The sequence below is a fragment of the Plectrocnemia conspersa genome, unplaced genomic scaffold (assembly GCF_051122295.1).
Source record: "Plectrocnemia conspersa isolate PC_06_02 unplaced genomic scaffold, ASM5112229v1 ptg000011l, whole genome shotgun sequence".
In the NCBI taxonomy this organism is placed as follows: Eukaryota; Metazoa; Arthropoda; class Insecta; order Trichoptera; family Polycentropodidae; genus Plectrocnemia; species Plectrocnemia conspersa.
Window position 1 is genome coordinate 6,520,604 of NW_028277175.1, and position 26,159 is coordinate 6,546,762.

General features: G+C 27.7%; 1 protein-coding gene and 1 long non-coding RNA gene across 2 annotated transcripts in view; both read right to left on the bottom strand.

The window, feature by feature from the left end:
• The window catches only part of LOC148229258 (uncharacterized), a 309,266-nt gene that overhangs the window by 173,516 nt on the left and 109,591 nt on the right, over window positions 1-26,159 (bottom strand). The gene's annotated exons all lie outside the window — the stretch shown is intronic.
• On the bottom strand, window positions 16,195-17,799 carry LOC148229259 (uncharacterized). Its single transcript, XR_015811329.1, has 3 exons — window positions 17,094-17,799; window positions 16,984-17,027; window positions 16,195-16,920 (listed from the first exon to the last, which is right to left on the bottom strand). It is a non-coding gene; the product is annotated as an uncharacterized LOC148229259 (long non-coding RNA).

The window sequence follows — 26,159 nt, forward strand, 5'->3', positions numbered from 1 at the left end:
TTAATTTAAAAGTGGACTTTGATATTGTAGTAAGAACAGAAATCATCAGACGTCTTATAATATTCATCAATAATCTTCTCCTTTAGAACAAACTCAAGCTGAAAATGAATAAAACAGTTTCGAATAAACAGAGAATCTCACTAACATGACAACTGTTGTATCAAAAATCATACGTTAGTTTATTATTTCTCAAATATTTAAACTTTTAAGATTATCTAAAATACATATTAACTTTTACAGTTAGTGATAAAAACTGAAATATGCTGCTGGGTGTCGTGTCATTTAAATTGGGAGGTTCCTTCACATCCATCATATTCATCAGACCTTGCTCCAAGTGATTTTTACATTTTTAGGTAAGTAGAACACACATTAAGACAAAAACATTTTTGAAATGTAGTCGAAGTAAAAAATTACTTAAGCGAGTATTTTGCTTCTTAGTCAGAATTTTATGTAGTAGTGGTAGATAATTACAGAAACTATAGTAATATTTTTTTTTAATTCGTGATTTTTTTATAGTATTCCATAATTTAATGGTTGTAAAACAGTAAACATTTTTTTCGCTATTTATTTTATATGACCTGAAAAATAATAATCTAGAAATTTTGCTCGTATTTTTATCGTAATTATGATCTAAATTTTGGTTACGGTACTTTTTTATGTATTTTATAAAAAATACCCCATAATTTAACGATTATTAAATGCCTATCAAAACTATTTTTTTCTCAATATTTTCGAATGAGTTTATCAATCTTAAGCTTTTTCTCTTATCTTTACCATAAATGTCACTTTTTCTTGTTTAAATTAAAACAAACTTCTTGTATGTTCTTAACCCTTTAAACGCCAGCGACATTTTAGTGAGTTACAAGTTATTTCTATTCACGCGTCTGTATTGCTTACTTTAAATAAATATAAAATACTAACACTAATACAACAATAATTAATAAAAAAGTAATTTTCAAATAATTCGTAAGCTTGTTTTAAGAAATTAATTTGTTTAAAAAAATAAATATCAGAGGACGCACCGGTGAGTCGTTGACGCTTACATGGCGTCATTGTCGTAATCGACCACAAGTTAGTGAAGACTTTTAACAGAGGAAGCCCTTCTAACAAACCTAAAACTTGTCGGGATTTGAAATTAAGATAGCGATTTAAAAATATAACAAACATTCCATTGCTAAGAGTATTGCATATTTAACTCGTCACGCAGACCCGAGCTAAAACGGCACTGTTACTACCTATTATAAATGAATAAAAAAATACTATTCTTTTTAATATTCAATTTTTATTCGCTTTACAAATTGAAATCTTTTGACAACAAAACACCTTACTATTTTAAAGAACATAGAATATCTATATTAAAGTGCGTTAATTTATAACAAGTCAAGTTTCTAGAACATCTATTTTTATACTTTTATCAAAAGCTATTCAAAATGTCGAGTTACGACCTTTAGAGGTTCATAATCTCGACCCTTACCGGTGCTGGTTAAAAATATATCATTAGCCCTTGTAAATTTCGGTGTTAAAGATCATCAATTCCGGTTAAGGGCGCGGGTCCAGAATTACGGGGGTGGTTACAGTATTTATCGCTTAAACTCGGGTATTAGGTACCGACGGCGGTTGTTTTGAAAACTATCTATGGTTTTGCCCACCGCAGACGCTTATAGCTATCTTTAATCGATGGTCTGAAATATGCTCACGTTGAATATTTAATTAACTAGAACGAGAGCCGCAAAAGCACTGCTTTATAAAAGTTTCCGCTCGAAAATAAAGTGCCTGGGGTTGAAAAAAAATATTGCTACAATATGTTTAGATCACGCACGAAAACAAATTTGCTTCGGACGTGTTTAAGAGTGGCCATTCATTTTCTGAATTTTTTTACTAGACTATCAAGAGCGTATCTGTTTTAAGCTCTTCCAGATGTTGTAATAAATATTTATCTTAACATATAAATTAGAATTTAAAATTTAAAAAATTGATCATCTACACTAATGCGAAATCTCTTGTACATTTATTTTTTTTAAATATCCTATTTATAAGTTATAAATTATATTTTTTTAAATTATAGTATCAATGGTGCTTCATATTCAAATATCACGTACACTTCTAAATTTCAAATTGCTCAGGTGTTCTCCGTGAACAATTTCCAAAGCTTTCGTTCCAAAACGTTAATGTCTGAAACCCAGCTGTTGTTCGAAATGACCATCAGGCAGGACGCGTGACTAGAATAAGGTTACGTATAGGTACGTTAATTCTTAGCGCACCCCTCGTCAAAAGGTTAACGGCAGCGATTTTAAGAATTTAGTTATGTAGACTATTCAGGGTAACTTTCCAATTTTCCAACGCTTAGCTCGTTGGCAAATTGTAGAGAAGACAATAGGAGAGAATTCTGCTTAAGTCTTTCGTGTCGCGTTTATTGTGTAACAAGGCAACGAAGCGGGGTCGTTTCTGCCCCCTCAATTTGCGGGTTGCTTTTGCAGCCGGCAAACAACGACCGACAGCCTAATCTGTGACTAGTTGGAAATTCGTTTAGATTTGACCTTTTAACCTTGATATGGCAGCTTTTTGCGTCGTTGGAACGTAGTTAATTAAATGAGATTTAATTCGTGCTAATATAATTTTCTTTAGTATTAATATCGTACAAGACTTAAGAAAATATATAAGCGCCTTAAAAATGTTTCATTTATAAAAATATTTTTATCTTTAATATCTTTGAAACCCAAAGAATTTTAATAAATAATAATGTAATTGATTATTGTATAACCAATTATCAATGTAAAATTTGATAAAAAAATTGGGTTGAAGGTTAATCCTATCGATTTTCAAACCAATAATAGTATAATTATTATTATTCGCTATATGCGGATTGCTATTTTATATTATTAAGATTTCTAAGTCTTTTCAATATATATATATTTTTTCATATAAAGTTAATTGTTCACTTAGTTGAAAACAATACACAGTAAAAAATCAAATTTTTTATTTATTTTGATGAAGCTGTTATGTTATTTTTTTTCTTATTTGCAGTAAGAATAAGAAATATTATTGAAAGTAATTCACAAATAACTGCTATAAAATTTGAAGCATGTAAAGGTGCAAAAAATAAAAAAATGGGTACCGCACGAACTTACCAAACGAGAAATACAGCAACGTTTTGAAATCGGATTTTAATCAGTTCTCAGAAACAATAGAAAACGAAAATAAACGCCTAAACATTATACGATACCAAGTTTGCAAAACATACATATGGTGACATGATGGTATTTGGTGTGAATTGTTTATATTTTTTTATGGTTGTTTCATAATCCAAACAATCATATTGTAAACGAGGCATAGAAAAAAAATAGGAATTAAAAATCCGATCTTGGTAAATAGACTTGGAGCGATATTGCTCATCGGCAATAAAGAACTCATACTTTAATAAATTCTGTTGAAAATTTAAAGGAATTAGGATTGACAAATTTGCCTCAGCTTCCATATTCTTTCACATATCGCCTTTTTAAGCATTTAGATTTAATAATCAGAGTGATAATAGTCTTTGGCCACTTTACCACATTCAACTTCGTTAGAAAATGATCATTTTTGTAAATGGAAAATACTTTTATAATTAAAATTTTAATACAAAAAAATAGTATAAAATAGTTTTAGGATTTAAACTTTGCGTGTTCGTATCACGTCAGGGTCAACAGTTTAAGGTTTGGAAACCCTAAGGGGTGTGACTGCGCAGCCATTAAGACGCAGGTGGAAACTAGTGAGAATTTTATTAGATTAAATTACATATTGCGACAGACTATGAATGGTGAGATGTTATCTCCGAACAGTGGTGGATAAGCCGGCGCAGGGATATTGTCGGTGGAAGATCCTAAAAGGTATTGTAAGTGGCGTGGCAACGACAGTATAGCGGAAGTTGATCCCTGAGTCTGCCGGAGTCTGCTTGTGACTGCCCTTATGTATTCAGGACTACAAAGCTTGCTCACCAATCATAATCATGCAGTGATCATTCAACCAATCGCTGCATTCGCTTCTTAAAAAGATAAAATATGTTTTCTAGACATTTTCTTGGTAGATATATCTGAGGTCAAAGATATATTGTTTCCCGTGACCATTTCATAACTAAGAAATATTCATTCAATGCACCGGAGAATCCTTTCGTGTTATTAATGAGAGAACCTTTTAGTTCTAGTCATAATGAGAGCCTTTGTGTAATCGAACTATTGTTAAATAATCACTTTTGGTCACAGTAATTACGCGAGATTACAAGGAAGGTGTCCATATGGTCCCTTCAATAGTATAAACAAATTCTTGGGATAGCTTTATATAAGAATATCAGATTATAATCTATTAATGTACAACGGCTTTATTTTAGGAACGTTGCGATACGACTCGCTGAAAGTCGTATGTCACTATGCATTTTTTCAAAATACTAAAGAGTGCTGTTAACAATCCAACTATTTGAAAAAAATAGTTTTAGGTTCACGTAGTATCACGTCCTCTTCTAATGTTCGCTATAGACAGGACGCAGCACTTGCCGATTTACCTACGGCTGTCGCCATTCAGCTCCTTAATTTGAGCTATTTATTGCCAACCATGAGGAGCTAATCTAGTTCATGTCATTTAATTTTATTATTTATTTTTTACTATCGTGACGTATTAAATTTGTTAGGTTACGATTGTCCTCGTTCACTTAACATTTATAATGTATATCAGATATATGACATTTAAGTCGCAATCATAAATAAAAATAGAATGTCGGTTATGTCGCATACATAATATATATCATATTATTATCAAAAAGTTTTTTTATTATATTTATCTACTGAAAAAATTCGAGTGACTTTCTGCATACCAAATAGTTTGAATATTGACAACGGTACTCTATCCAATATGAATTTATTTTGGATATGTACTCAATTCTATTCATGATAAAAAGCCAAGTTCATTTTAAACACTCATAAACGTTATTTTGCAAACAAAGGTTTAACTAACAATTAATTACGCATCGGTTAAAGCGCAATGAGCTCAACTCCCACAAGAGCCCTCTATAATACAACCAGCAAATTTGTACAAATACCCTTTTAACACTAAAACATAAATATAAAATTAATAATTAAATTTAATAAATAAATATGTGTACTTGTACACATTTGTGTATATAAGCATGTTTTATGTATATGTACATACATATATACAATAGAAACGCAAATCGAGACAGTCGTATTTCATTTCCACGGCTTTCAGTCTTACATACCTTTATTATTATGTACTTATGTACATATCTATACCACACATTTCTCATTGTATAACATTTATTCAAATAAGGTTTTATGCTGCTACATTGCATCGTAGATTATTCACATAGGAGCGCAGATTGAAGCTTTTGTACAATTTTCAGTTAAATTAATATTATAAATACGGTAAATCATAGATTTCTTTCGGAATTATTTTATAAAAATCAATCGCTCATTTTGGAGAGTAGAATGAATCGTATTTTTCAGAGTCAGGTTAAGAGCGCAAATCCTGGTAAGATTGATGTCCTAGTGTGGGATGAAATCTATAATCTGGTCTTATGAAAATTCTATGACATTCCTTTCTCTCTGGCGTCGCTAATAATATATTGCAAAGATTAAATCAACTCGGATTTTGCTATTATGATATATGTTGTAGTTTTGGTAGCAGAAAAATAGTGTTTTACTGCGTATAAAATAAATATGGATAATACGTATTACTTTAAATAAATAATAATATCAGTATATTTTTATTTATTCATTATACATATAAAAAATAGTTTGTTCTCGTGGAATATAAAAATATACAAAGGTAAATCTATCAGGGTATAGCTTACAATTTCTTTCTAAATCCCCCTCGTGTTTGTATCCAAAAAGGTCTCTGGAAGTCCCCATAGGATTTCTACGAAGCGTTTCAATACTATAATTATATTAGGTAATGTATACGTTGTATACACAATGTTTGGCTCCCTTCGAAAGCTTCTATAAAAAAATCTCTTTAAAGGGGTAAAATATATACGTAAAGATGCATTTTATTATTTATCTTTAAATAAACTTTTATGTGAACCTTTTTTATTAGAACTGCTCAAGAAACTTTCTTTCCTACGACTTTTATCGTTTAATCTGTGTTCTCCTTTCAGTTTCGCGTTCAAAGAAATTCGCTGTAATCGCATCTGTAGATTTATTGTATAGATTGAAGTTGAGCTTTTCAAAGTTAAATGCTTCAGAAACTAATTGTACTTAAACTTATCATGCATTTATCTATTATAATTTCACAATAAAAGTTTACGAATACAGATATGAATATTTATTTATAAATTAATTATATTAATTTTTAAAAAATATTTTTTTTGCCTTATTTTTATTATATATACATGTATATTGAAATATACCATTTTTAGATAAACAATGATGTCATTGATTATTTTTCAATAATATTAAATCATCGTGTATACGTGTATAAAATATTATTGCTCAGCTATTTGATGATTGTTTCAGTGTTTGTATCAAAAACGACATTAAGAAAATGAGTTTTAATTACATAGTTCACGTGTTTGTGTAATGCGTGATGCTTATCGTCGTCGTGCGGAACATAAAATATTTAAATACAATAAAATAATTTAATTTGAAAAATAAAGCAAGAGTAGCTGTGCTTATACGACATGTATGGACGTGGCACCACTGATATACGCATTCAATGTGTGTCCACGGTTCATTAATCCGTCCCGATTGTAATCCAGATTCACGCGCTCCGTGCGAATGCGGCCGCACGAGCAAATACCTGGGTCGCCATAATAAAATTTCCTCGGACGATACGTGACCGCTCCCCGTCCGCAATATCTCCGCGTCGGATGTGGACCATAAACTCGCGAAGTCATGGTCTCTGACCTTTCTTTTGTTCGGGCGCCGCTTTATTGGCATTCGTTTTACCGGGGGGATAGATTTATAGGCGGGAAATTGAACGCTACTCCCCGGCGTACTTATCGACGCCTATATCCGAAAACGTTATATTATATCAGAAAAAGACGTATTTGGTTATGTAGATGTTATAGGCAAGAACCGTAATTGGACAATGACGTAGAACTTGCAATAAAAATTGATAGTTTGAATAGAATTGAGAGCAAAATCCAATATTGCGACTGACCACCTCTTCAGTTACTAAATTGATAGCTTTTCTAGTGAGAAAAATATAAATTTTAAACGATCAAGAGATTTTTCATACAATGGATAAAAAATATGTAAAATAGTGTGAATAGTAATGGCAGATTTATTGCAAGTTCTAATTATAACATTCCAATCAACTAGGGATACCAAAGAACTCTATGATTTAAGATATATTTTATATTATAAATGAATGCAACAATCTATTCTTAATTTTTATTTATTCACTTATCTCATACACAAAAACGGTTCTTCTTAATGCACATATTTTTTGTACATGCACATTCACTCGACTGCATTACTTGAAATCTCACAATTGGTTGCTCAACATTCCACATACTTGCTGAAAGCAATATCTTCCTATCCTACTATGCTTTTTTAAATTCTTTTTACATGCTGAAACAAGCATGTCATCTCTAAGATATATGCTTGTATATAACTATCGTTTTTTAATGCCATTTCTGTGTTCATTACATTAAGACATTTGTGAAATAAACAAACAAATAATTTATTTTTTCAAGATTTGCAAATTACGACTATGTTTATTTATTTTTTGGACAGTATTATACATTATAAGTATTGCAACTTAAGAATATGTCATTAAATTGCTGAGAAAATATAATTTATACAAAAAGGGGAGTGCCAAAGCTATACACACAAGTGCACGTGAACAGTTCTTCTTAATCTACATCCTTAATTTTATTATATTTAATTTAATATATATGCAGGTAATAACAGCTTTACAGTAATGCACCCCGCACGAATAGAAAACAATACATAACAAAATATTTCCGTTAATCAACTGTGAGTACCTAGATGAAAACAAATCAATACTCGTCAAATATTTCTTTTAATTTAAAAAGTACTCGGAAAAGCAAGCGCTGGTATTTGCGGCACACAAAAAAGTTCTTCTATAATCTCCGGATTGTAAATCTACCCTACTTGCAACCTGTAAAAATGCTTTCACAAGCATACTTGTCGATGCAACTCAAGGGAATCATATTCCGGAATATCTTATATGAATTTTATAAAAAATAAAAATAATTATTATTTATATTGTGATATCGAAATTAGTGATTATAATATATTTATAATTCCAATCGATCATCACAGATTAGGTTTACTTACATTTTTTCATTCATCTCACTGATGAATATCGTGGTAATTAATTAAAAATCGGACTAGATCATACATATTAGGTATTGAATAGTCTAACTATTCCATTTACCAGTTTAATTTATTATTATTATATTACCAGTAACATGTTGGTTATCTAGAAGTAGATTGCTTGCTTGTTCTTACAATATTTTATTAACTTAATGCTATTATGAGCATGCGTGAAATGTGCTTTTATTTCAACTAAAAGACACATGCTAAAAAAAATATAAGCGCTTAGCGCAAAAATTAATAAGAGTGCGATATTTTTAGCTGAAACAAAAAATATATAAGCTGAAGCGTAAAAGAAGCGATGACAGATCTAGATGTTTATGTTAAAATGTTTGTAACGTTTAACGTCTAGTGTAGGATGGAACAGAAGTTATATTATTATTTAAATGGAAAAAAACATTTTTGTTGTCACATATTATTTAATGCTGATCTTAAATATTAAAAAATATAAGCTTAAATAATACAATAACGAATTGTGGAATTTTACATGAAATATCTGCGTTTCATTGATTTAACTAAAAATAATTCAGGCATACGTTTCTAATATCCAGCAAGGATTTTACACAAAGTAACAGACTTCGTTAATGACAAAAAAAATCAATCAATAAATTTAGTGCTTCCAGCTGTAAAAAATATATCTGGAATATATTAGTAGTAGGAAATAGAGTATTTGTGGTTAAAATATTCAAAAAAATTAGTTACGTCATAAACCTTAATATTTTTAAAGCTGATCAATAGAGCTGAACATTAAAAAATCAGTTTTTAGGAAGTCACTTAAAATGATTATATTTATGAAATTTTAAAAGAGGTTTATTTACAAAATACACATAAATTAAAAATCCATGTATACTATAATATGTAAAAAATTAATTAAAAAATATTTATTTTAGAATAGGAACATAAAACTTTTGTGTAGGAAGTTCTATTATAAAATCTATTTTATAATTTTTGTTAGAACTATTTAAGACTATTGTGACAGATATATATAATTTTACAAACATACTAAATATACATATATATTATACATGTTACTGGTTTATAACTATTTTCATGTTTACAATTAGTTATTAGCTATAATTTCATAAAAATAAGAATATAAGTAAAAGTTTGTGGTTTAAAGGTTTTAAGGGAAAAATTGATATGTTGTCATTAGCCTATAAAGCAATATATGCTTTGAAATTTTGTGCTTTTATTTAAATTTAAAGTTGTTTTTATCATAGTCACCGATACACAAGATTAGTACATTTATGTGGCAATGAAACTGACTAATTATCTCGATATACGAGATTAATACATTTACGTGGCAATGAAACTAACTGCTGGTGTTCCAAAGTCTAGCTTAAGTTTGGTTATATAATTTTCTAGAGTTTTATTTTAAATTTATTAGTATAGTTTTGTGAATGTAATTAAATTAGATTCATCTTGAAAACAAAAACTATTCATTTTTAGTCAAAAAATTACACCATTAACTTCGGTAAATAAGAACAACCAGCAGCTAATAACACGGAAAGCAATAAAAAAAAATCTCGCAAATAAAAGTTGTCATTTATTTTTATTGAGTTTGCTTGTTTGACAAACAGTGTGTTGCTTTAAAATAATGACTTAGTTCAATCAAACAATTGTCAAATAAATAAAAAAATGAAGGATATTATTTAAGTTTATTCCAAATGGAAAATATAAGTCAGATTTTATAAAAATATAACAAACAAAGGCGATATATTTAGTGCCTTCTTTACTTACATATAATCAGAAATAAAAATGTCAGAATGCCGCTTCTGATTTGTACAACTATCTGTCCTTAATTAAATATTACAACTGAACATGGCAAATGGGATTTGATATGTCTTTGTGCTAATTCTTCCTGCGGTATTAAGATTGTCCTTCGAAACCCTTCCAAGGCAGCTTAATCCCGCAGGATATGCCCCCCTTGTCAACGTTATCCTTTATTATCAAACCCCTCGTACATGGGGAGGCGTCAATCAAACTAAATTTTGACAAGTTTACAAGCATACCGTGCCGACACATAATTTCGTAGACATGTTTTCGTACTTTACAGCCATATGTCTGACACCAGATTTCATTCGAAGAACTCGAAACAATCCCAAATTGAGTTTTATGTCAGATTTAATGGATTTATTTGATCGCTAATCAAAGCAGACTTCACAACGATTTTTTTAAATTCGCAATGCTGAATAATAATATATGCGAATATTCAAGCTTGTCTAAAAGATAATTACTGCCAACAGCTGTCAGTCAATGACAATGATTGTAATTTTGGGATATAGGAGTTTGTGAGAACTTTCCATATAACTAAGAACACATTTGTTTCAACATTTGAATTCATAAAAGATCACTAAATATTTAAAGCAAAAATTATGTTATTATGTATTGCGTCAACAATATTTTAAACGGTAGTTTTTGAAACAATTATCTGAAAAACTAGCTGTCGGTCCCTCACTATCGTGAGATACCAGCTAGTGAGTGCATGATTACCGGCCCCTTAACTTTTTGAGTTATAAATAGTGTATTGATTCGTTCTGATACTTTAGTCTTAGTATTAATATATTAAACTGAAACATCTTAAAATTAAAATTATAAATTAAGTGTAAAGGTTGACTACACCGCACATTTTTATTGTTCTTTATTGTTTGGGTTAATCATAAAACATTGAAATAAAATAATTGCCAAAACCATTACTAAAGACCAAATTCTTTTTTATTATAAAAATTTCGCACGATAGATATGCAATTGATCCAATCATATTTTTGACCATTCCCGCGTTACTGTGTGAATTTGCACACTACTGCAACGATAAATTTAGATTTTTTCATAATAAAGTTATATATGTCAACAATCTACGTAATATTTTCAACATATTTAAAAATAGGTTTGTATCTTTGCAAAAATTAGCTATTAAGCCAAATAAATTAATAAACTAAATAAGTCTTAGATAAAGCGAAACATTTTATATCATTTAAAAATAGGTTCACAACATAGCTTACATTTTATATAATTTAATTTATTTGCAACTTGGCTGAATAATATTAATAAATAGTATATGTACACATTCTTTTAGAAATATAACATTAAAAATATTTTAATGTTTCTGACTGACCCCATGTATATTTTTTTCAATGTGATAAATTATAAGTCATTGATTGTGTTGTAGCACATTTTCGATGTTTTATTACCCGCTTTCTTAAAATTAAATTTTAAATATAAAAATAAATTGCTTGCTACATTAAATTAAATATACATAAAATGTTATACTTTAAAAACTAAATTATTTATAAATTCAATATTTGTGATTACGTCTTGGCAAGTTTTTCAAACATGTTAACTTTCCCAGATTTTAATTTTTATTTTTCGTGGAAAAATATTTTTTTTTAAAGATTTTTTTTAAGATATTCCTAAAATATTTGCGCTTTGACTTCAACAATCCCATAAGGATGCTGATATATTTAACACAAGTCCGAGAAACAAATTTAAATGTTCAAGACTTTTTTGCAGAATAGACTGATGATTAGTTTCAACTCATAGTGTCATTTAACCATTCGTATTTGTCTTGCAAACGATATTTTATGAAAAATTCACGCTCGTATAAATTAATACATTATCTTTTGTTACAAATTTTATTTTATGAGCAAAGAATATGCAAAGCAACATTTGGCTGTTACACAAGGCGGAGGAAAATAATGCGGAGGCGAAGTTTTCCAACTAATTTCGCCAAAACAAAGTATACGAGCAATTTCCACTTGCGGCCGTTTCCTTTTGCTCTCGCAAAAACGTGGCGTCACACTTTGCAAATGGAATAAATTCTTGGTAAAGTCTCAAAAATAAGTAAAAAGTATGGATGCTCCCTTAGCATACGAAATTTGATGCATATTAAATTTCACTAGTTGTGTTACAAGTTGAGATGAATTTATGATGTCCTAGAAAAAGGTTCAAAAAAAATTTATAATAAAAGTTGTTATACTTTTAAATAAATACTTATTAAAATATATGATAAAAATGATGTTTTATTTTATTATCTTAAATAAAAATACCATCATTTTCGTTGAGAGTTTAAGATAATTTTAATGTAAAATATTCATTCATCCTCTTGAATAATTACTCAATCCAAACATATGGAGTTATTTTTTTCTAATTTATTTAGTTTATTATAAATTGTCATGAAAACTAATTTGCATAAAATGTAATTATTTAGGACTAAAAATATCATATAAACATAGAAAATATTTTCTTTTATCGAGTTCACTAATTATACCACCCTGAAATACATTATCGTATATTGCCAACAATGAAATTTTACAAGCATTTACTTGTAAGCATAAGAAAAACAGGTCCTAAAATAAATACACCAGTGCATACTTTACATGAAATGGAGGGATTAAATCAAAAGTTCGCAAACGTTCGAGACAAAAATAGCTTTTAGTCAAATTTACGCACCAATCGTAAGAATTAGGTCATAAACGTCGGTAAAACTTTTGTCATACCAGCCGATAAAGCTTTTTATGTATATATTAAAAACAAAGGCTTAACGTACATGAAAATAAACAAAACATCACAATAGTCTTGATAAATTTTAAGGAATACAAGTATTATTATATTTTAATGCTTGGAATGCATAACAATAGTGTTAAAATCTAAAAATAGGCACGCAACGGTTCCAAAAACAGATTCAAACAATCAAACTCAGCAAAAAGTGGGCGAGCCCTAAATCTTATGTGTATAAAAACTGACATATGGCGCTTCAATGAATCACTCAATAACAACCACACATAAAAAACCGTGAGCTCTTCAACTTAGATTTGCTGTTTGTACAAACTCATGAAAGAGAACGCAAGCCGACTTCAGACGGAGAATATCGCAAAAACAACCGCTTCCCTCTTCACGTCAAACCTTGATCCAGGCTGAAGTCTAAAATCCAGTGATTAATCCGTCTTGGAGTTGAATCGTTCACGTATACAATAACAATAAACTTTATTGGACAATAATTATAACAAAAACTAACTTCGTATTTGTTGAAAATTAGCACACTTGACACAAAAGGCAAAACAGTTAACTATTAACTACAAGAAAAAAAAAAAAATTTTTTTTTTTTATATATAAATTTAAAATGCAACAATTTAATTTTTAATGCTACATTCAATAATAACCCTTTAAGTAGTGATTTATTTTCTACACATTTGTGTATTTGTTAGTATACAAATGGAAGTAAGATAATTTTACGTATTTTTCCATAATAATTTTATATTGCATTTATAGTAATTTATAGAAAAAAAATGTGTGATTCTTAACATTTAATTGTTTTGATTTATTTTACTACATTTTTTATTTTAGTATGATTAATATTTTATTTTAACACTTTTACAAATAGTATTTAATGTTTTAATGAATCAAATAAAACGAAACATATTATATACAATCATATCTATGTTTATATAGGTTAATCAAATTCTTATCCTAAAGGCTAAAATAAAATTATACATTTTTTTCATTAAATTGCCACACTAATATACACAAATATATATTATTGATTTCTGTTTATGAATTTATATATTATTTTTTGAAAAATTGCCAGAAAAAACAATACAAATAAAAGTAATAGTATTGTTTAATTAAAAAAGTACTCGTTAACGTTTTTGGTTCGAGCTAACGATTCGCATGCCTGGCATTTTATAGAAAGTATAAAATTGGACAGAGAACCTGGTGCTTTTACTCTCTGTGGAAATTCATTTATGATATAGGGTTTTTAATTAATGCACGTATGCACCAGCACTTTTCCGGAACGAACTTCCTGTAGAATAACACTTTTAGGTAGGTTTTATTTTAGTTTGCAAACCATGAAAGTAAATGGGATTTTATTAGTAAAATAATCGTTTTTCACTTTACTACACAATAACTATCTAGTTATTAAACTAAATATATTGTTGAATATATATAATATTAAATAATAAATTAAGTTTTGTAAGAATGTTTATTTTGCTTGTGCAAATTAGTAGCTTATTGTATTTTTATTTAGAAACCCATACAATAAAAATACACAGAGTTTAATTTCCAGATAAGTGAAGTTGAAATATAAAATAGTTGGAACGGTTATAAACGACCGTAGGAAAACTTTCAATAAATTATAAGCGTAGTCTGCTTTGAAAATATATAACCTTTGAATATTCACATCGCATTCTTTACTCAAAACTAGTCGCTGATGAAAGTTTCGCATTGTGTCTGACATTTCTTAACTCGATTTAGCAAATAGTTCACTATCGAGAACAAGGTTTGGTGGAAACTTTATCCTCGTGCAACAACTTAATCGGGTTTAAATTAACACAAAGCAGACGAGTTTTGTATTGTACAAAACAATTTTATATGTACTATATACATATAATATGTATATGTGAGTGTTTGTATTGGTGACGAATTTAAACTCATTACATAGCATTAGAAGGATTGCGAATTTCGACTTTTCTAGCTCTTATCAATTTTATCGACGTTTCAGCTTTGAAGAAATCTTGATCTTGATCTGATTTTATAGCTGCGTCGTCTACAAATTGATCGTGTGACTATTTTTATAGTTTTTCTTTGTTTTTGTTTGCTTATTACTACCAGAGGAAAAATTGCATTACCTTTTAAGTGTATTTGTACGAGCCTCAATTTTTTTTAATAAAGTTGATTTCAGCTTGCCTTTAAACTTGTAACTAAATATTTAAAAATGCTTTTGCGTTTTTTCTTTCAATTGTTTTTTTCATTTCGATTACTTCTTTATTATGTCTAACAATTTTAATTTAGATTTTAAGTTTGCATGACGTTTGAGTTGTTTGCATAAAACTTTATTTGTGAAATATTTATTAAATACATTCCCTTTCGCTCGCTCACGTGTTAAGTGCGAAAAAGGCGTGCGTTATATGCGTTCCGCACGTTCATTTCTTCTCACTCACTCTCTTCGCTTAACCCGCGAGCGAGCGAAAGGCAATGTATCTCACCATACGCGCCTACTCAATATACGTACATGTGTATACACGGTGCATGTTTTGTTAGCATATAAATTTTTAGTAGAATTTTGATTTGTAATAATAAACCCAATAAAATACAATTATTATTAAAATCTTATATATAATTGTTCTAAGCCGTCGTCGCTTCCGGACGCGCATAACTTTAAACGAAACATTCTCCGTTCAATTATCTACTCTGTAAATCGTATCGCTTTGTATTAACAGTGTGTAACAATACACGTAAACAAAGGAATTATAATAATAAATAATATTAAAAATAAAAATTGAATTTGCTCCGATTGATTTTCGAGCCGCCGGCAATGCGTTCTGTTGTTTCGACCAATCAAAAATAAGCATTCAAATATTCAAATAGCTTCGACCAATGAAAAATAAGCATTCAAATTCAAATAGACAGTACCGTGACAACACTTTTATTTAATAATAAAATTTTGCTACGCGACAATAATTTTCATTAATTCGTCATTTGACTGAATATAAATAATCGGATTGCAAATTAACTAGGTGTGTTATAACTATGTTAACTTAAATATATACATAATGTGTTGAGGATTAGAAGAATACATTGATTAAACTAGATAAACAATCTTCGTAATGAAATCTTTAAATTTTGAATTCCCGGCGACGGGCTCCGAGGCCGAAAAGTGAGTTTTTCCTTTTATAAATAATCAGATTGCAACTTAACTAGGTGTGTTATGACTATAAAAATTAAATATATACATAATGTGTTGAGGATTAGAATAATACATTGATTAAATTAGATAAACAATCATAAAACAATCTTCGTAATGAAATATTCAAATTTTGAATTCCCGTCGCCGGGCTCCGGGGCCCAAAAGTGAATTTCTCCTTTTATATTACATAAACATTATCATTGCTTCCGATTTAATGTACAATTTTAAATGTGAACGTGTAATATATCCTTGGTATGTATGAGGATTGAAAGTTAATGTCGATCAAATCGGCGCTGTCGGCTATATATATCAACCAACGGACAGCTTATAAATGTGTAGTTCATTGGATGTTATCTAATAAACGACAATTTACAATGATTATATATATGTGATCGCAAACCTGGAATAATCGATAGCCAAAATATCTAAGAGTAGGTTATTTTCAATTCCGATGTGGCAAAATATGTTCAATTTTTGTTCTGTGCCTTCATTCCTCTTTCGGAATAGCCAAATTCAAGATATTCAGTTACATCAAACTTATATAGTATGTTCTTTACAAAAAGATAATACTTGCTGACAGTGACTTCAACATGAGAAGATTCACTCTTTGTTTATATATACCAATTCTACGTTGTGGCCATATAAGTCATCAAATTGCTCCCTCATTGCTTCTGAAAAATAATTAAAAACACCTTTATCAAGAGTTAAGCATTGAACACATTATTACTACTAATATAATTAAATTTAAACGACAAGCTAAGAACAAAATTGACGGAAGATACTGTAGAGGATTAAACACATAGATTGACATATCTTCATCTTCTTCAAAATAGTCGCAATATGTCATATATTAATTGTTTGCCATACGTAAATGTTATTAGATCTATCATTGCTTCTGAAAATTAACTGTAAACGATACTATATAGTGGGTAAAATGTTACTTTGTTTAATTAAATTTGGTATGTATACCTTTAATTGTCCAATCACCGCTGTTTGTCTTTTAATATTAGATCCTGGAAAGTCAATGGTAATTTTGTTAGAATAACCGTGACATATTATTCATATAACCAAACACTTACTGGCACACTCATAATTTATAGTTGTAATTATGTTATACACTTTAAATCATCTTCAATTGACACTTTGTATGAAAAATGCTTTGTTTAATTAACATATTTAATGTTTATTGAATCGCACTAAGCTGTATCCCGGCGCGCGCTTGACTGATGACAGAACTGTCAAATGTAAGCAACTGAGGGGATATCCCGATACATGATCGGGATATCACCGCGCGCTTAAGAACGAACTACGAAATTGATTTTAACGATTTAAATTGTAAAACACTTATCAATATATGTTTAAAAATCATCAAATTCTAAAAAAAATATTTTTTAAAATATTTTTAGTTTATACGGTATTTAAAATATAATATAAATAATGTGGATTTTTATTAGCTTCTCCTAACAAAAAAAAATATGTACTTGAATTTTGGCTAACGTTGGCAATTTAAATTAATAGTTTTTGGAGAATTTTTAAAATTTCGCTTGAAAAAACATTTTAAAAAAAAAGGGGGAAAATTTCAAAATAAGTACTATTCATTACCAACCAACTACTAAACACATAGTGTTGCAAGAATCTCTCTTACTGACCCCTTTGAAAGGAAACTACACAAAATTGTAAAATATTTTATAACTAATTTAATTTTTTTAACTTATTTAAATATTTTTTAAATTATAAAGTTTTAGAATAAATTTTCAAGATTTATTCAAAATATTTTTTTCAACCTTAAAAATATTTTTTATTTTATTATGGATTTTAAATATTCTTTATTTATTATAGATTTTAAATATGTTTAGTTTATTATTAATTTTAAATAATGTGAAAATTTTTTGCACTTATTAATTATTAAAATTAATAATGCTGCGCAGATAAATCATTTACTTTAAAAAATATATAAATATAAATATTTTTTAATAAAAATTGACAAAGGTCTCAAAATTATTATTATTTTTAAAGCGCACTTTTGGTCTAAAGTAACAGATTAAGTGCTTGATATTTTCAGTTTATTATTTCTTTCTAATTGGCTTTTATATTTACACATAAAACATATAAACAACTTTTTTAAATTATAAATCAACTTATGGTGTAACTAAAAAAAGTTCTTATTGCTAAGATTTTAATTTATGATAAAATTGTGTTATATGCAATTTATTTATTGGTTCCGTAAGCTTCGCTGTATTGAGATTTCACTGTACAATTTTTAATTTATTATTATCTAGCCAAGTTCTAAACCTATTTATAAATGATATGCAATATTTAGATTTATCATTAAATATCTAAGTTTCAAATATAACGATAAAATTTAACGTTTCAAATCTAATAAATAATATAAAATGTTTTCTTCTGAAAATATTTAGTCAAGTTGTTAACCTATTTTCAAATGAATTGAAAATGTTAGTAGTTTTTTATAGATTAAACCATTTTGTCTATTATTGAAAATCCTAAATAATAATGTCCAATTTGAACCATTCATTTTTTTTTAAATATTTAAAAAAATCAGAACGAAGCAAAAATTATATTTAAAACCCAAAAAGTTGAGGGTCCGGTATACGCACACTCGCTAGCTTTCGGTACCTCACGATAGTGAGGTACCGACAGCTAGTTGATTATAAATGTTTTTAAAAAATAGTTTAAGCTCCATAAATAAGTGTCACCTATTCAAGTACTAACCAGGTTCAATGTTGCTTCCTAAGAACTCCAACACATATTAGATGTGTCAGCTTTTTATCATATTACAGCTGCATACACAAATAAGCTGCTTTTAAAACAATTGACATAGTTTTTACATACTATTATATTATTTCTTGTAAATATAAAAACAAGTTGCTAATTCGTCAACTTTAAGGCACAGGAAATAATACAGTCATACCACATATAAGTATATATTATTAATATGTTATATAGAATTGTGTCAGCCAATATTTTGGTCGTGCGAATGGGTACGTGTGCGTATGTAAGTCTATATTAACATGTGTGTATCTATTGCATATTATTTTTAATATGATCAAAATAGTGTTTCCACAGATTTATTTACATTATATATTTTACCTTATCGATTTAAACCGAAAAAATAATTTCAAAAGATTTTTCTCTTTATATCAAAGACGATGAAATAGTCCCCGTATTACGGATCAAATGCAAAAATTGAGTGCTGCGAGGAAAAGGTTATTAAAAATTGCTAGGTTAAGTTATGTCACGTTAGATCCTTACCTATTTTAATCTAAATGTTAATATAGTTTTATGTGTTTAATACATATTATTATGTGAAACGCTTTTTAAGCATCCATAATAATGATTTTTATATTAAACTAAAATGTCTATTTTAAAGTTAAGTCCGATGATATGAAACGAATTGTGTGACTTGAAAGAATATTCAGTCTCTGTTGATACAATCTTAGATTAAATAAAGTATAGTTATTATAAACACTATAGTTCCACACGTGCGCTTTGCTTCAACGTCTAACCGACGCGTTGCGAAATTGGTTACAATTTTTATGGACAGTAGAATAAAATGTTTTGACGGAGGTTGAAATATATTTTTATCTAATTTGTAATAGCTTATTCAAGGTTATTGTATACAACATTTTTTTAAAGTTTTCTTTCATGATTATATGCAAATTCTTTTACATGTTAAACATAATTATTATTACAAGCAAATCTTTCGCAAGAGTTTGTAGCCACTGACATAATTGTGGCGGTACTTAAAAGAACATGAATATATTAAAAACTCAAACGAAAATGACCGACAAAAAAAACGTATTTTAGCTTAAATATTAGGGAATGGCTAGTCCGATTTTAATGCGATTTTCTCTTATTTAATTAATAATTTCTCTGTAAAGTTCGTAACTATTTTAAGTTGTTTGTGTTCATCGTATGTGCATGTGTCTGCCGTGCAATTAGCCAAGATTGTGGTAACCAACCCCTTTGGAGGTGAAAACCGGCAGATATTTGCGCGTAAGTAGCACAATTTAATAAATAGTATAAATAGATTGATTAATATAATATATAAATAGTATAAGATAGAAATAATTAGTATTGTTACATAAAAAAAATGGCCGATAGCGGCGTGAATATAGCGGGCGTAATTACGCCAGAAAACAGAATAAAAGAAATGGATGAATTAAAAACAAAATTAAATATATTATTATCAAATGGTAATATACTATCAAAAGAAAAAAAAACCATTATAACTAATACATTTGATATTATGTATAAACATTTATTAGATGTGTTAAAAACTAATAGGGACGATGTAAATAATAAAAATGAAAATAATAACTCAATATTTGAGTTATTAAATGAAGTTAGAAAAGATGTTTATAATATAAAGGACAAACTAAATTTAAATAACAACATTATTAAAAATAAAATGCAAAAGAAACATTATTCGGAAATCGTAAAAAAAGGAAAAGATATTGCGATAATTATACCTAAAAATTTGCAAAATATAGAGCAGACAAAAAAGGATTGCAAAAATTTAATTAAACCAACAGAATTAGAAGTTGGAATACAAAATATAAGACCAATAAGCAAAGGAGGTATAATAATTACATGTGATAGTAAAGAAGATGCATCGAAAATTACGACAGATGCAGTAAAAAAACTAGGAGATAAATATAATATAAAAGTAGGAAATTTAAAGAAACCAAAAATAAAAATAATTGGAATTTCTGAAGAATTAAAATATGATCAACTAAAAAAGTGTATAATGAAACAAAACACATGTGTAGAAGAAAACAAATGTTATTTAGAAGTAAAACATATTAAAAAAAACAAATTTAATAAGTATGATGCTATTATTGAAGTAGATGTTACGACATTTAAAAATATAATGGATGTAGGCAAATTAAATATTGAATGGGATAGGTGTAAAGTATATGAAGACATATTCATATACCGTTGTTATAACTGTTATGGTTATAATCACAAAGCCAGTGAATGTAAAAATAAAAAAAATTGTATAAAATGTGGTTCGGAAGAACATTTAATAAATCAATGCAACAAAAAAGAAAACTGTGTGAATTGCTGTAGAGCAAATAAATTACTAAATCTTAATTTGAATGTGGAACACAACTCCATGGATAGAAATTGTTCAATTTATAAAAGATACGAGCAAAATTACTATAATAAAATACAATATAATATAGTATAGCAATTAAAAAAATCAAGTTCATATGGGAAACAAGAATCAGTAACTGGGATATTAATCAATGCACAAGGTTATTTAAAACATAAAGAGGAAATAGAATTAATTACTGAAAAGGAATATCCAATATTTTTAGGGTTAACTGAAACCCATATCACAAATGACATTGAAGAATTTGAACTAAATATTGGCAATTATAATATAATTAGATGTGATTCTAATTCCAGACATACAGGAGGTGTTATACTGTATATTAGAAATGATATAAAATTCAATACTATATTTAAAAATAATCAAGATAAGACATACTGGTCTATCACAGTTAAGATTTTTATTGAAAAAATTCCCATAATATTATGTATAGCATACAGATCTCCAAATAGTAATCCGAATATATTCATAGAATTTATAAATAATATTGCAGAATGGAGTTTTGATCAAATTTTGGATACTGTTTTAATTGGAGATTGGAATTTTAATTGGAACAAATGTGAAGATTTTTACACAGCAAAATTAGAAAAAATATCAAATATATTTGGTTTAAGACAATGTGTCAAAGAAAATACAAGGACTAATAATAGATCGAGCACATTAATAGATTTAGTATTTACCAACAACAAAAAAATTTATTGTGAAGTAAAATCAACTCCAAGAATAACTGACCATTCAATTGTATATATTTATATAGAAAAACATAATGAACTTAAGTTTAAAAAAACAAAAAAAATTGATATAATTAAAAAAATTAATTTTAATAAATTAAGATTAGAATTACAAAAATGTGACTGGAATGTAGATAATATGGATGTTAATAGGATATGGAACAAAATTTATAAGAATATAGTAGATTGTAAAACAAAAAGTCAATATAATTTTAAAAAGGAATATCGTTACAACCCAAAACCGTGGTTTAATGATGATGTTAAAAATGCTATAAAGAAAAGAGATGAGTCATACAAAATTTTTCAAATATTAAAAACAGAACAAATAGAATATAAAGTCTTTAATGAAAAATGGAAAACATACACACAATGTAGAAATATGGCAGTCAAAGTATTAAGAATGGCTAAAAAGAAATGGTATGAAAAATTGATAGATAAAATACAAAATGATCCAAATAAGATGTGGAAATCAATAAAACAATTAATTAATCCAACTCAGAAAAACGACATAATAAAAATGGAAATTAATGGAAATATATATCAAGATCCTTATATAATGGCAGAAAAGATGAATACATATTACATTGAGAGCATAGAAGAAATTGTAAATTCAATACCAAGGATTAGTAATTTAGTACAATATAATAATAAAACATTAATTGTAAAATTTAGTAAATTTAAATCAGTATCATTAGATGAAATTCATAACATAATATGTAAATTTAAAAAAGGAACTAGTACTGATGAACTAGATATAAATATAATTAAAGAAACATGGGAAATAATAGGAACTAAATTAAATTATTTAATAAATAAAGCACTCTCATTAGGAGAAATGCCTGAAAATTTAAAGATTGCTACTATTGTACCTATACCTAAAATAAAAAATAGTAAAAAAGTTGAAGAAATGAGACCAATCAACATGCTACCGTGTATAGAAAAAATAATAGAAGAAGTAGTAATCAAACAATTAAAGGAATTTATTACTTCTCAAAACATAATATGTGAACAACAATCGGGATTCAGAGAAAAGCATTCCACTGAAACTGCATTACAAGTAGTGATAAATGATTGGCTGTTGGCTAAGGATACAAACAAAATCATTGGAGCAGTTTTCTTGGATTTCAAGAGAGCCTTCGAAACAATAGACAGAGAAATAATGTTGAAGAAATTGGAGAGTATAGGTATAAGTGATATAGTTTTGAGATGGTTTAATAATTACTTATATAAAAGAAAACAAAAAGTTAAGATAAATAATGTATGTTCTGAAGAGAGGTTAGTGTATTATGGAGTACCACAAGGGTCTAAATTGGGACCATTGTTGTTTGTTTTATATATAAATGATATAGTTAATAACGTAAGAAAATGTAAAGTTCATCTATTTGCGGATGACACATTGATCTATTGCATGGGTGATAACATTGAAGAAGTTGTGAGTAATTTGAATGATGAATTAGGTGTGTTAGAGATATGGTTAAAGAATAATGTACTTAAATTAAATGAGAATAAAACTAAATGTATGTTTATTAATTATAAAAATGTGTTAGATGATAGTACCAAAATAGTAATAAATAACTCTAATATAGAAATAGTGGATAATATAAAATATTTAGGAGTAATTGTTGATACAAAATTAAACTTTAAAGAACATTGTAATTACATATTAAAAAAAATTAGTAGAAAAATAGGTTTATTATCTAGATTAAGAAATATATTAAGTATAAATACAAAAAAATTAATTTACAATAGTATAATATTGCCCCATTTTAATTATTGTGCAACACTTTTAAATATGTTGAATAAATTAGATAAACAAATGTTGCAAAAATTACAAAATAGGGCAATGAGAGTAATCTTAAATAAAAATAGATTAACTAATTGTAAAAGTATGATTGATAGATTAGAATGGTTGAATGTTCAAGAAATATTGAGTATGAATGTTTTAGTATTTATATATAAGTTAGAAAATAATATGTTACCACACTATTTTAATAAGTATTTAATAAGAAATAAAGATGTACATAAATATAATACTAGAAATAGAGAAAATTTAAAAATAATTAAGTATAAGAAAACGAGTACGGCTAGGGGAATTATGTACGGAGGTTTTAATTTATATAATAGTCTTCCAAGAGAAATCCGAAACAGCAAAAATATAACGGGTTTTATAAATGGAATAAAAAAACACCTTCGTACATATAGAAATAAAATATTATAATATTAAGTCTTTATTATTGTATATTTTTTCTTTCTGTTATGTATTTTTTATATATTTTTATATATGTTTACTAAATTTGTTAGATGTAAAGATTAGCTATTAAGCTAAATAAATTAATAAAATAAAATAAATAAAATTAATGTATATTTAAAAAATAAAATATTAAATGTTAATACCTATAGTTAATGAATTAAATTATCTTTCGTTCTTACAATAAGTAAAGCTACGTTATTTATTTATCTTTTATTTTTCGTTTATATTTGTGATTTTTAAAATAAAAAACATCGGTTATACAGACTCTAAATTAAATTATATATAAACATGGCTCTACTCTGAATAAAACATTGTTTTTTTTTAGCGCGTTGCGTATAATTTATTTTATAAGTAAATAAGCAGAATTTGTATAAGTATGATTTTTAATCACACTGTATTTGAGCGAATTTTCACGCTATAACTTTTATTGTCTAACATAATAATGACACAATAGGGAGCGTGCTGTGAAATGATAAAACTCGTGTTTGGCTTTCGACGCTTCAACAAGTTTTTTTAAGGGAAATTTTCCATCCTGAGGCTTTTGTTTGTCAGACAAATTGATGTTTGTCCTACAAATAATACCGTAAAAAATGGTGCGAAATATGGTTCCAAAAACGGTGAAAATCAATCACGAATGTGTAAACACGTTCCATGTGATTTTTTTATATGTAACATACTTTCAATAAGCCTTAGAAATAATACAATACATATATTAAAAACCAAAATTTATGAAATATCATAAATACATAAGCTTTCAATTTCACTAAAGAATTAACGAGTTAAACTTTTACCTCAATGTTAAAAACTATATGCCACAAAAATGTAATTATTTAAAAATGTTACAGTCTGGAATCTTTGGGGAGAAGCCGAAGCAGAGGTGTTAATGTTTTCACAATCTACCTTAATTAGTTTAGAGAGTCAAAAACAAAGTTTTTCAATACAAACCCTTAATCCGTTAAAAGCCGTCTTTTCTACCGGGGTACCCGAGCATAACTAATTTATTAACTTCTCCATACAATTTAATCTCATCTTTCTCGCGCAGATCAACGTTGTGCAATACAAACAATGGCATTCAGTTTGAATCTGATTAAAAGTTTATAAAGTTAAAACTAGCATCTCTGGAATGAAACTTCGTCACTTTGACATTTACAAAAAAAAACTGTATAATATAATGAAATTTTAATAAAAGTGAGGGTCAAAGACAATTCGTCCTAGACGCCCTTAATGACGTAAGAGACGAAACTTCGATTAAAAGCTTTTATACGTGCTTTACATATTAAAATATGACTAGCACGAATAAATCCACGCCTATTTATACTACGAATCGATTTATTAAAAGGTTTACATTAAAAAACCAATTTATTTTATAAACATGAATATTCAAAAGTAACGCTGGCTTTCAATACCGTTATTTTAATTTGAAATATCGCTTTGATAATATTATATATTGACTCACAACATATTTATAACTTTTGATATACTAATTGCAGCAAATTTAACACTGACTTAGAAAAGTTACTCAACAAACTTGTGGAGCTACACTTTACAACCAATATAATAATACAAGTACTAATGGAACACGTTTCTAAATTATATTAAATTGGAATTGGAGCACGTAGTGGTTTAGAAGGACGCGTTCGATTAAATTATAAAATAGTTTGCCCAGGCTACGGTACCCTTTGAAAACAAGAAAATGGTCCACAGTGCCTCGGTTTAATTATGTTATGTGACGTGGGTGTTCGATGAAATTTTTCAAGTTCATTACGGTATAGAATTAAATATTCAATTAATTATTACAAAAGCAAAATCGTAGTGAAGTTTTAAGAATTCAGTGTTAATTTATCATATAAATAAAATATAAATATCTGATTCCATAATTAATCGGCGTATACAATTTAAAAAAGACTTTTGCTTCAGAATAAAATATACCGCAAAAAAATATTGTTTAAGTACATTATTTTTCAACTATATTTCTATTATACCTAATTCATTATATAAATTATCTTTTTATTATTGTATTTTTTTA